Below are 13,731 nucleotides of genomic sequence, written 5' to 3'. Positions count from 1 at the left end.
TGTCAAAACTTACCGAACTCATCGTTTAAATGAGTGCATTTTTACAGTATGCTAATTATACCTCAATAAAGTTGACTTAAAAAGAAAATACTTCAGAAAGTTAAAGGCACACACTTCAAAAATATTCCCTTGATGGCCGTGAGCATCCTCCCAAGTGATCAGCTTGGGCAAAGCTGACCTACGGAGTCTTCCTAACAGAGTCCTACAGCTCCTACTTGAGACACAGTGTTCAGGCATTTCATAATTTTTCTCACAGTGAAGATGTTTCCACAAGGAAACGAAAAGTGAAACTCAATTCCAAACTTGCTGTATAATTATCTTTTTATGAGAACAAATTTTATTTCAGCAATTTAAGTTTAAGCATTTATAAATATTTATAAAGCTCTTCTCTCTTAGTCCCTCAGGATTCTGGCCCCAGAATAAGGTTTCAAATTAAAAATTTAAATGATAATCTAACCCATTAAGAATTATATTTGGAGCCCCAATAATACCATGTAGAAGAATCAACATTCCAAGATAACTCTCATTAATGCGTTGATTAAACTTTTCATGGCCAGCTATGATTACTTAGAACAGGGGTCAGCAGATTATGGCTCACAGCCTGTTTTTTATTTATTTATTTATTTATTTTGCATGAGCAGGCACTGTGATCGAACCCAGGTCTCTGGCATGGCAGGCGAGAATTCTGCCACTGAGCCACCATTGTGCCGCCCCAAAGCCTGCTTTTATAAATAAAGTTTTATTTAATAGCATAGCCATTCATTTATGTACAATATATAGCTTCTTCCATGCTATGATGGCAGAGTCGAGTAGCCCTTACAAAGACTGTATGGCCCACAAAGCTAAAAATATTTACTATCTAGCCCTTTATTGAAAATGTTGCCCAAACCCTCCTGTAGAACATATCTGAACTATACTAAGATATTGAACCACATTTGACAGGAAGAAGAGAAAACCAAAAACCTAAATTACTATTTATTTTTAAACACAACAAACAATTACATGTAGGCTGTGATTCATGAGAGAAATTTAGTGTTTCAAAAGCTAATTTCAGGCTACTTGGTTAGCTTCTGACAATGCGTAGCTTAAGTAGTGTCAGGTTCTAGAAAGTGTCCTACTCAAAAAGTCTACTTCCGGGGGTTATTTCAAGCGGTAATTATCAATGCCTCTAAACTGCTTAGAAAAAATACCCAATGTTCTTTTTTAAACACTTCCTGGGTGACTGAATCTTTCTATAACTGGACTTGAGGTCTTTGAGTGAAAAATTAATTCATGACAGGAATAAATGAAGTGGAAACAGTTTACTTTTTTCCCTCCTGTACATATGGGTCTGAAAAATCTGATTCCTTCCCCATGGGAATTTCACATTTTTCTACAAGTTAGCCACCTTTCTTCTTTTCTCTTTTTATTTGTTATAGTCATCTCCCTGTTCATCTAAAATGGCTCTTGACATGTATATTTTGTCTGTCTAATGTAAATACTAAAACACTTTACGTGGAAAAAAAGCATTTTTCTACAAATTGAACTGGGTGGATGTATGTGTGTCTTTGGGGTGGGGGTGGGGGTAGAGGGGCCCAATGGGAGAACAGTGGCCTTATGACTGCAATAACCCAATAACTAAGTTCTGTATCTATACATATTCACTAGGCATTCTGAAATGTCAACTATTATAAATATGTAAACAGCAACGAGATGTTCACATGATGATACTGAAATGGATGATACAAATTCTATACTAAGTTGGCCAAGCTTTTTATTTATTCTTGGAGCAGATAACCAAACAAGATATCTCACTAGATTTTCAAGGCAGAAAATTTAAAGAAGCAAAGCAGCAAAGAAGTTGCATCCCGAATATATGAAGAACACTTCCAACTCAGTGATAAGATGACAAACAACAAAATAAAAAATTCTGCCAAAGGTCTGAACAGACATTTCACAAAAGAAGAGACGTATGAACACATAGAAAGATGTGCATGTCATTAATTAGCAGGGAAACGCAAATTAAAACCACATATACACTGGAATGGCTAAAAATAAAAAGAATAAATACCAAGTAAGTTGTGGCCATGTTATGGCTGGAATTCTCATACATTCCTAGTGGAAAAATATAACGGTGCAGCCACCTTGGAAAAAAGTGTGGCAGTTTCTTATAAAGTTAAACATATATTTACCAAATGGCCGAGCAATTCTTCTCCCATATGTTTACACAGAAGAAATGAAAACATATGTCTACACAAAGACTGGCACATGAACGCTCCTAATAACTTTATTTATAATAATCCAAAATTGGAAGCAACTTAAATGTCTATCAAATAAGTGAGTGCACAAACACACTGATATTATCATATAATGGAATGCCATTCAGCCAAAAAAGGAATGAATTACTGACACCTACAACACAGACAAATCTGAAAAGCATGCTAAGTGAAAAGCTAGACAAAAGACTATCCCTTCTGATTCTATTTATGGGGAACTCTCATCTAGTGTGACAAAAAGCACATCGGTGGTTGCCTGGGACTGGAATTGGGGAGGGCTAGCTGGGAAGGGCAGAGAAGAACTTCTAGGAATGATGAAAATGATCTGCATCTTGATTGTGTTGGTGCATAGGCTTGGCCATAAATTTGTCACAACTCACTGAACCATACACATGAAATGGTACATTTTATTTTATGTAAATTATATATCAATAAAGCTTTTAAAAAATCATTCTGGGCTTTGGAATGAAAAGATTTAAAAAGATCTGTCTCTCCTACCCCATCCCACTCCTAATAAACCGAATACACAAAATTCCACCTACTGTCTTCAACTTTCTCTTCTCCTTTCATGAATACAAGTCATTTTCAGATTCTGGAGGATTTTGTTTCTCTGGTTCAACACAATTCAAATTAAACAAAAGAACGTATTCTTTCAGGATACACACAGGATTCATTTGATGTTTTTGCATGTGAAAGGCTGACTTTAATTTAATTACAAATTGCTACTTTAACGATGCTCTTAAGAAATAAGAATGATATTGACAAACCAGATGTTAAACTTTATGAGATCAATAAGCTTATTTTGTACAGGAGCTCACTATTTGGGACACTGATCACTACTACAATTTCTCCTTTCTGTAAAATCAAACTTTTTTTATAGAAAGGAAAAACAAGTAAAACCATTCTTCTCAAGTCATATTCAATACAAGTAACTTAAAGGTAGCATCATTCAAATTGTGAAGAAAATGTGATTCATAACCCCTGTCAAACTGTAAACTGTTATACCTTTGAAAACGATCACCATCAATGAGTCAGATGGTCCCTTTAACACTGTATCACAGAAAGAACACTGAAGTAGAAATTAGACCTCATTCTGGTCTTAACTCTCCAGATTATGAGCTGAGTGATCTTATGTTAAGTGTGACAGTTTGAATCTGTTGTGTACCCCAAAAAAGCCATGGCTTTTGATCCTCATTCAATGTGGCTGGGTACGAGCTTTTTGATTGTTTCCATGGAGATAACTGTGGGTGGTAACTTTTGATTAGATGATTTCCATGGAGATGTGTCTCTACTCATTCAAGGTGGGGTTGCTTACTGGAGCCCTTTAAGAGGGAACCATTTTGGAAAAAGCTTTAGAGTCCACATAGCCAGAGACCTTGGAGATGAAGAAGGAAAATGCCCCCAGTGTAGCTTCATGAAACAAGAAGCCTGGAGAGAAAGCTAGCAGATGTCACCATGTTCACCATGTGCCCCTCCAGTTGAGAGAGAAACCCTGAATGTCATCGGCCTTCTTGAATCAAGGTATCTTTTCGTGGATGCCTTAGACTGGGCATTTCTATAGCCTTGCTTTAATTTGGACATTTTCACAGCCTTAGAACTGTAAAGTGCAACTTAATAAATTCCCCTTTTTAAAAGCCATTCCATTTCCGGCATATCGCATTCTGGCAGCTTGCAAACTAGAACAGCAAGTAAGCACCTGCCTAATGCTTCAGTACCCTTAGGTACACCAATCCATGCCCTCTTCATCTCACACACTTGCTCTAAAAACCTGATGATGGCCTACAAAAAACTTTTAAAATAATCAAGCAGCCTCTGATCAAAGGCAATATCATTTATTCTTATTAGTTTGGGTCAAACAATTTAACTCATTACTGATTGCAGGTATCAGTGGAAAATTCTTATGAATCCTTGTGAAATACTCCCAAGGAAGAATAGTCACCTGGTTGCATTCAACTGAGAAATCAAGAACATTTCATTTCATTTAGAATTTCAAATAAAAGATCTAGTACTTACAATGACTGGACCTGAACTGTCCCAGATGAATAGTTTCAGAGTTTTTATATTACTTTGAAATGAACAACCTCGAAATAAATGAAGGGAAATAAAAATATATATATCTGCTATAGCCCCACTAGCTTCTGGATGCTTCTCTTGGTTTTATTATATGGCTAAAGGAAAAGATATTGTTTTAGTGTAACAACGATTTTAAAGGATTCTTACCCATCAAAACATTTAACCAAGCCACAGATACCCCCAATCACCCATTATCAAAGAGACTCCAGGGATGTAAAAGATGCTTCATCACCACCTTCCTGATCATATCTCAAGGACTGGGCAAGCCAAGATAATGCCAAGTTACTCATGGAACTGGCGATCAGGCCACTGTCGCACACGACACACCACACATGAAAGCACAGTGCCTTCAGTTACTGTAAGGGCATGACTCTTTTCCAGTGGGTGATCATTCCTTAAAAATTCCTGTAGGACGAATTCCATTAACTGGATGCTACTGGCAATTACAATTCCCTCAATCCCTCCCCACTACATTTCTACTATAATTCAGCCTGGAAGTCTAATTTAGTGATGTGCTCCCAAAATGATTTTGTAAAAGGAAACACTGCTAAAAATCCTAAAGGCACTTGCTGCTTATGAACACCTTATTATAAATCCTTTTGTAAAGTGATCCATCTCCATCTCTTATACAGTTCTCATATTGGATGTATGCTAAGCAAGGCACAGAAACAGTGATGTTATAAGTAAATACAGACATTAAGAAGTTCAACTGGGCGGGCCATGGTGGCTCAGCAGGCAAGAAAGCTCACCTGCCATGCCAGAGGACCTGGGTTCGATTCCCGGTGCCTGCCCATGTTAAAAAAAAAAAAAAAAAAGAAGCTCAACCACATAGAATGTTCTTAATGTCTTCATTTAACACCAGAAAACATTAAAGCTAAGAAGGGCAATTACAAAGCAGAGTTTCCTAATGAAGGTCATCAAAGCTAAATACATAGCATCTCTCCAGCTAAAAATGCTGATGATGGAAGGCTCTACTTAGATATTTCTTTTCATTGTCTTCTGGGAATGAACCCACCACTAACAGCCCTCAAGGAAGCACTCCTAATGCAAAACAGCATGAGCCAGCAATGACCTTTTTAGATAGTCAGGTCCAGAACCCTTATTTTAGGAATTGCAATGCTAACACCCAAAGCATTTTAGGTGCTTCCTTCTGGTTTTAGAGACACCGAACAGGAGTAAAAAAAAACCCTGATTCCCTGTTCTTCACATCTCCACAAAGCCCCCTTGACCCTGTTAAAACCAAACCACACTGTATTCTCTGTGTTGAACAGTGCAGAAGACCTGATCTACTATGTTCATTCCAGAAGATACCACTCCTTGTGTTGTTAAATAGTTTGGGGAAATAAGCCATCCAGTTTTCCCAACTCTATTCAAGAGTTTCCGAATTTACAAAAGGAGAGAGAGGTGCATACTGTATCAATATTAGAAATAAAAACTCCTCAATCTCAGCAAGGCATGCAGTTAAAAATAACATGGGCCTGCTTCTACAGTGAAAGAATGAAATGAAAAAGCAAAGTCATGTAACAGGCTGTGTGTAAACAGGCCTTTTCTTTTAAATAACCTGATTGAAGTAATAGGACCACCTGGGGTAGGTGTTAAAAGAAAGCCTTGAGAAAAGGCAATACCCTCCAAACTTTTTGAGAGACTGTAATTTCAGACATCTAAGTTTAGATACAAACGATTTCTTACGACACAGTAAGTCACTCAGCTCTTTTAGTAGAAACTCACCCGTTGGAGCCTGCTGAAAAGGAAGGTGACATGTCCACGTCACTGGGAGCCCATTAGAGAGGCAGAAACTCGGCGCCCACTCCAGGCCTCTGGGCTCAGGGTTGCTCATTTTGACAACATGCCCGGGTGAGTCACGTGCACACGAGGGCTTGAGGAGCAGAGCCTCACGGTGTAAAAAGAGCCACCCCATAGGATGCCACCTTACAGATCAAACCAGCAGTCACCACCGGCAGCATCTCAAAGAAATCCCAGGAAGCTGCCACAGAGATTTTCCCATAGGGCTTCAGGACACAGGGCGTTTCAAGGCATTCCATATCATCACTTGGTTTTCTCACTGTGTTTGGCAATTTTAATCCACAAACTAGCATGTGTTTGTTGTTGCTCAAATTGGCATGGTTTTACTCAATATTCAAACAAGAAAGTAAATGTCTGGGGTGCCCCTAAGAGCATTCTTATCAGAGGGAAAGAGAAGGAGGGAGGGATGGGAGCTCTGTAAGAGAGACAGAAAGAAAAAGAGCAAGGGGTGGGTAGATTATGGCTGAGGGGGCCAGGCAGGGGAGAGGAACGGGGAGGGGGGGGTCGCTTTTTCAGCATCCTTCATCCGTGCCCCACTCCAACCCCATAAACACTAGCACATTTCTTGAGATCTTTTAGGCTGCAAATGAAAGCCTGGCATTTCTCTTAACTTCAGCTTTTATGCTAAGGTCAGTAATAACAAACTAAAGGTGGCAAGGTAGAAACTGAAGAATTACCTCTCTATGTGGTTTCTCATTATCTGGGGCAGAATCACCTGGCTAAAGAGGACAAACTATAAATAACAGAGACCAAATTTTTTAAATGATTGTAAGATAAATTTAATTTAATTAAAAACTGCTCTTCTCAGCTACCCCAACTTCATGGATATCAGGCTGAAGGAGAGGGAGATGCGGATTTTAATCATTTGGAAGTGTGAGAGATGGACAGGAAAGAATCCAGAAGTCAGGAAACCTGACTTCCATTAACTAGAAGGGAAAGCACAGCACAGTCTGTCAGTATCAGCTTCGTGATCTGAAGACATGGGAGAAATCAGACTAGTCTCCAAAGGTCCCTCCCCTTCCACCCTAAAAGCTATATAAATCTAAGTAATATAATTATTGTGCCAATATTACTGCTTCACATAAAAATGGAAAAACATAGCAAAATAACCTACAGATGTTCTCACCATATGAAGGCTTCAAAATGTGTTATTTGTTCATTTTAGGAAATGGCACAGTTGTCTTCCAAATACAACGTTATTCACACATAACTGGTTCTCTTTACAAAAACACAAATAAAATATGCATGGGCACATACATCAATCCCATCATTCATTAAAGCTCACTTCATTCTTGGACCAGCTTATCTGAAAAGACAATTCTGCAGAAGCTTTGGTCTGCCTTCTTGGCCATAAGTTAGGAGACTCGAGCAAGTTCAGCTCTGTGTCAGGTACTGCTTCTCAGATAGCTCCTACCCACTGCCCATCACTCTGTCCCTTGCCCCTGCCTTATAGTTCCTCAGCACATGTGTGCATGCTGGATCCCTGAGAGTCCCACCTCCACACTCCAGGTGGAGCTCCTGGACAGCGGGGGCTTTATGTCACTGGTTGCATCCCAGCCCTTAGATCACTGCACAGGACATGCAGGTTGTCCCCAAAACACTGGCTAAATGAGCAAATTTAAGTTCTAACACTGGTCACTTAAGTCATTGCTTGATCTTTACAGTAAGCCCCAAATACCAACAGCATAAAAGAAAAACTCGTTGGTAAAGTTATGAGGAACAAAAATGAAGAAGGGCCACTGTGTCTCAGCAGGCAGAGTTCTTGCCTGCCATGCTGGAGACCCGGGTTCGATTCCCAGGGACTGCTCATGCAAAAAAAAATGAAGGAGGAGGAGGAGAACAAAGAACTTAAAAAGAGAACTGCGATGGTGTTAAAATGGTCTAAGCTATAACCTACCTCCACTTTGAATGCAAATATATTCTTTCCCCCTTAAACTTTAAACTGGCTGGCTTTCATTTACTTGCAAAGAAAATAAAGTCAAGTGAATGGTTTTTTTTTGCATTCTGTTTCAGGCTCAATTAGCTGGACAGATAATGGAGTTTGCAGATCAGTTCCTATAAAAGTAAGAAACAGCTCTACAAAAGAAAAAACAAACCACTTCCACAGTGGATATTAGTATTGGCAAGATTATAACGTGTCTATAGATGAAGCACCAGAAAATCCGTATTTCTTTCTAGTAATATGGGCACCCTCATATGATACACCAGGAAACAAAGCCAAACCCTTGGGTGCATACCCAGTTAGAGCCAGACTCAAGAACAAAAACCAAAATGGGATCCCTGAAGTTGCCTAGAAAAAAGTTCTCAACTGGACACCTACAGTTTAGTTAAATTACCTTTTACAAGCCACTTCTGTGGGTGCCCACCTCATGCGCCTGGGAATGTTCTCCTCCTTGGCCTTTCATGGTCTTTATCCTGAATTTTTCCTTCTTGGCTTAATGCTTCAATATCTTAAGCTTATAGCTGCCCCTGAGATTTAGTAATAAAGCACACTTATCCTATGAAAAGCACTGGAAAAACTGAATGAGACAATAATCCCTTTTAATAGCTACCATAATAAAAAACTCATGGTCCCACACTCAACTTTTTATTTTCTCCTCAAAATCTGTTCCTCGCCTCATCTTTCCCATCTCAATCAATGGCAGCTCCATCATTGTGGTTGCTCAAGCCAAAAAAAAAACCCTTTTTCTCTGTTTACTCCTCTCTTTCATAAACCAAATCCAATCCATCGACATACCCTTTTAGCTCTATCTCTCAGAAAGATCTAGAATGTGTTCCCTTCTCCCCATCTCTGCTGCTACCACCCAGTCCAAGGGGTGGTCCTTGATTTCTTGCCTCGACTCCTGCAAAAGCTTCTTGTCTCACCTCCCCACTTTGACTGTCCACCACGCAGTTTCCGGAGTCCTTTAAAAAGAATTAATTTGAAAATTTCTCAGCAAAGCACCCCATTGTTTTCCCATCTCTCTCTGGACATCCTTCTGAACTCATCTATCATTCTCCCCCAATTTGTGCTTCAAACATACTAAGAACACCACCATCTCAGGGTCTTCGTCTCTCTGATCCAGAGCTCCTTCCCCAGATAACCATATACTTTTGTTTATTGCCTAAAATGACCTCTGATACATAGTAGGTACTCAGGTCTTTGCTGAATGTATGTATGAATTTATTATGCATCTACTACATACCAGTATTTTTGAATGGATATTTTTTGAATGGATAAAATGAACAAATGAATGAATTCTAATATCCATTTTCCAAACACACTGAGCAAAAGAACAACTCGCCTAGATTTCTCAAGATAATCACTCATCAAAATGAAGTTAACTCCAACAACTTAAAAAAAAATGGAAGGAAGAATGGAGAGAAGTAGGCAATGGCATATACTGATAGTGGGAATATCAAATCATTCAATCTTCTATTTTTTTCAAACATATTTGTAAAGTAAATAGCCTTAGAAGAGAGAGAGAGCAGGTTTCATATACAGCCTAATAAAGATAATGCCTCCATTCAAGGCCAAGGTCAGCAGACTTATTGCCCATTATAAAAGATCTGTTTCCTAAGCTTGCGGTTTCTCAGATGAGACACACATCCAGTAAGTGTGGGTCCCCGTGTCACCCTTTTGTGGGATGCAAACATTAAGTTTATGCTGCTTGTTTGCCACAGTAATAATGTCCTTCATCTCTGACCTGAGAGCTCATGTCTTCTGTCAACATCCAGGAAACCATGCAGGGTAACCTGTTAGCTTGTAGGTATTGTAAAATCTCAGACTTTTCAGTTTCTGATATACACATTACTCCATATTAAATATCTGAATGAACACAACTCATTATATACACATAAAGCAATTTGCAATGAATTCTTTGCACATACTAGATGCTCAGAGAATGTGCCTTCACTAACTACAACTCAGCTTATCATAAATGGCAAAGGGAATATTTTCCCCTTCCCAGCCACTTCAAATTGCAGGCAAGTAATATTAAATCACTGATCAACGGCATACTTTGCTCTCAACTCACACTTATACTCAGCCCTGGGCGCACACAAAGGTTTGAACATGATGATTTCAATTCAACAGTTATAATGGTAGGTTAGGTTGAAGAGAACATAAACAAACAATTTAGGACTGGTTAAATTAAGGTGCAACCTTCCAGTGGAATAAAGGTGCTGATTACAAATAATGTTTTAGAATAATTAATTATGGAGTCTAAATTTCCTCTGATATTTAGTGTAAAACAGCAGGATATAAAACAAAATGTATAGTAAGACTCTGATCTTATTTTGTGTGTGTGTGTTTTGTGTGTATATAAAAGAACATAGTACATCAAAATCGTAAACTGTGGTTACCTTTGGATGGTGGGAATACAAATGATTTTTATTTTCTTTTTCTTTTTCCTCATTGGCAACAGCTTATTTTGTTTCTATAATTAATAAAACAATAAATGCTATTTTTTTTAGAACTGAGGCCTTTTCTGGTTCATAAATAGCAGTGTAAGGTGCTGGGGCAGGCACAGCCTCACCAGCTCAGGGGTAGCTCTCCACTCTCAGCATATGCATACCATCACAAAGACACAACCATGAAACACCAGGAGTTCAGGGAAGTGACAGCCACAGGGCTTTTGGTTTTTGTTTCCAATTGTCTAGTTAGAATTATCTTCAGAGGTAAACATTCTTTTTTACTTAAAGAAGTAGATAGGATATACTTAAACAGTAGAAAACAAATAGGAGCTAGAATATGAATTTGCTGTTGCTAAGACAGTGGTTATATACTAATTTAAAACCATTGTGATGGGTGGGTTGTGGTGTCAACTTGGTCATTTGATGGTGCCCAGCTGTCTGGGCAGGCAAGCACTGGCCTGACCACTGCTGCAAGGATATTCTGTGGCTGGCTTATTAAACCATCAGGCAGTTGATTGCAGCTGTGGCTGATTACATCTAGGATCAACTAAGGGTGTGTCTTCCACAAACGAGAGATTTCAATTAGTTGGAGTTGATTCAATCAGTTGGAGAAGACTTTTCATGGAGAAGAGAGAATTGTCACTGCTTCGTCAGCCAGTGAGCCTCTCCCGAGGAGTTCCTAGAGACCCTTCATCAGAGTTGCCAGCCCTATGGACTTTGGACCCTTGTGTCCCCACACTTGGGCAGGACAATTTTATAAATCTCATATTTACAGATATCTCTAGAAAACCCTGACTAATACAACCATTTATGCTAAAAAATCATCATTTATAATCTACCTGAATGAAGACATATCATTACATATGTGTAAGCCAATTTTGCAGTGAATTTCTTGTATATCCTGACCCAAAGCAAGCATATCATCTAAAATTCTGCCTGATCATAAACGGTCAGAGGGATATTTCCATTTCCAAATGCTTCATATCTAAAGTCAAAGCATTCATCAATGGCAGACTCTGCTTAGTACGGTAAATATTCAGTATAATCCATATGGCTGAATAACCTCCATTTCTCACCATATTTACATTTTTATTGCAAAAATACACATGTAGAAAAGTGGCAAATTTCATAGTTTGACAAGTAGTTACAGAGCAAATTTCAAAGTACATTATGGGTTAAAATTCCACAATTTCAGGTATTTCCTTCTGACTGCTCTAATACACTAGGAACTACAAAGAAATATCTATATAATGATTCAGTAGTCATAGTCAACTGTTAAATCCTATCTTCTCTGTTACAACTCCTCCCTTTTATCCAATCTTTCAATCTTCAGAGATATTTGGGGAATGACCATTCTAATTTCTCCATGTTGAAAAGGGGTGTCGGCATTATGGGGTAGTAAGATTCAACTGGTTGATATTCTGGGAGAGACTGGTACCTCTAAGTTTCAGGGCTTATATGGCATAGAAATCATCTGGAGGTTTTAAGTTTCTGAAAAATAAACTTAATAAATAAAACTTTTACAGAGTCTTAGCTAGGTCCCTGGGTTTTCACCAATATGATTGGCTGGGGATTAGCATATGTGGCAAGTTGCAGTATCTGGCTGAAGCTTGCATAAGAGCAACCTCCAGAATGAAACTCCTGACTATTAGAAAACTCTTAGCCATTGAAACCATGTTTTGCTATATTCCTTTTCCCCCTTTGGTCAAGAAGGTATTCTCAATTCCATGATGCCTGGGCCAGGCTCATCCTCAAGAGACCGTTTCAGTTTGCTAAAGCTGCCAGAATGCAACATACCAGAAATTGACTGATTTTTATAAAGGGGATTTATTAATTTATAAATTTACTGGTCTAAGGTCACAAAAATGTCCAAATTCAGGCATCAACAAGAGCGTATCTTCACTCTCGGAAGGCCGATCACTTTCAGGATTTCTCTGTCACATGAGAAGGTACATGGCGATGTCTGCTGGCTCTTTGCTCCTGGATTTCATTGCTTTCAGTTCCTAGTTCCAGTTGGCCTCCTCTCTGAGCTTGTATGGGCTCTCATTTAGCTTCTCCGGGGCAAACTCCGGATTTCCTATTTTAGCTTTTCCAAACATCTGTGTCTTGGTTTCATTTCTCTGTTCTGCATGCCAGTCTCTAAGCAACGCCAAACATCTGCATGTAGGTGTCTTCTGAGTTGGATCTGAACTTTTCCTCTCTCCATGAGCAATTTCATGCACACCAGTAAACTAATTAAGGTCCCTCCTTGAATGGGCAGGGTCACATCTCCATGGAAACAATCTTATCAAAAGATTCCAAACAATAGGTCTGCCCCCAGCAAAACTGGATTAGGATTAAAACAACATGGCCTTCCTTGGGTACATCATTTCAAATCAGCACACCCACCCACATTGCCAGGGAAATTTATACCACTTGGAGTTATGTCTCATTTGGGGTGGGGGTTAATCAGTTTATTTGCAGAATCTGGCTTAGAGAGAGAGGCCACATCTGAGCAATAAAAGAGGTCCACTGAGGGTGAATCTTAGGCATGTTTATGAGTAGGATTATTCATGATTACAGAAATAAGCTTCATAAGGCCAAGCCTCAAAATCGAGGGCTTGCCTCATTAAATTGGCATTTATAATGATATATTTGAGAGAATATAAGGAACTTGCCAGGTGGAAAAGACTAATATTTCCATATTTTTTCTCCAGTCCCGCAAGGGACTTTTTTATTATTTACCCAAAACTCTGGAATGTGTCACCACCATATTTACATTTTAAAAAGAACTCTGCATTGATAGGAGTATATTTGGTATGGCACAAACAGGTAATATATAAAGCAGTATACAAATATTCTTACCTATTTTGGGAATTTTCCTTATCCTATACTAAGATGGGAGAAAGGACAAAGCACAGCCTTGACAATGATATAACTGGAACTACTGGGAAATTCACCTGGACTATCATTTTACAGAGACTGCCCAGGGCTTGCACCCACTCTTAGCTGGACTCAGAGGGTGTCCGTCCACCTGACACCAAAAGGTTCAAAATGGTCACTTAGAGTCCTGCAGCTCTCTTTAATCATTTCTAGCACCGTTATCATAATACTAATCCTTTTGTTGAAGGCTGAACATATGTAAGCCATTTCAAGGGAGTGACTCTACTCTCCATTTTATAAAGAGCTAGTCAGGTTTAAAACTGAAAAAGCATCATCCAATTTC

The 13,731-nt window shown here is 38.9% G+C and overlaps 1 protein-coding gene across 5 annotated transcripts in view; it reads right to left on the bottom strand.

Annotated features, from left to right (window-relative positions):
- Positions 1 to 13,731, bottom strand: part of MFHAS1 (multifunctional ROCO family signaling regulator 1) — a 109,456-nt gene that overhangs the window by 45,316 nt on the left and 50,409 nt on the right. The window lies entirely within an intron of this gene.

Source organism: Tamandua tetradactyla, chromosome 26, assembly GCF_023851605.1.
Source record: "Tamandua tetradactyla isolate mTamTet1 chromosome 26, mTamTet1.pri, whole genome shotgun sequence".
NCBI lineage: Eukaryota > Metazoa > Chordata > Mammalia > Pilosa > Myrmecophagidae > Tamandua > Tamandua tetradactyla.
Note: the sequence above shows the minus strand (reverse complement) of the source record. Positions and strands in the feature narration are given on the sequence as shown.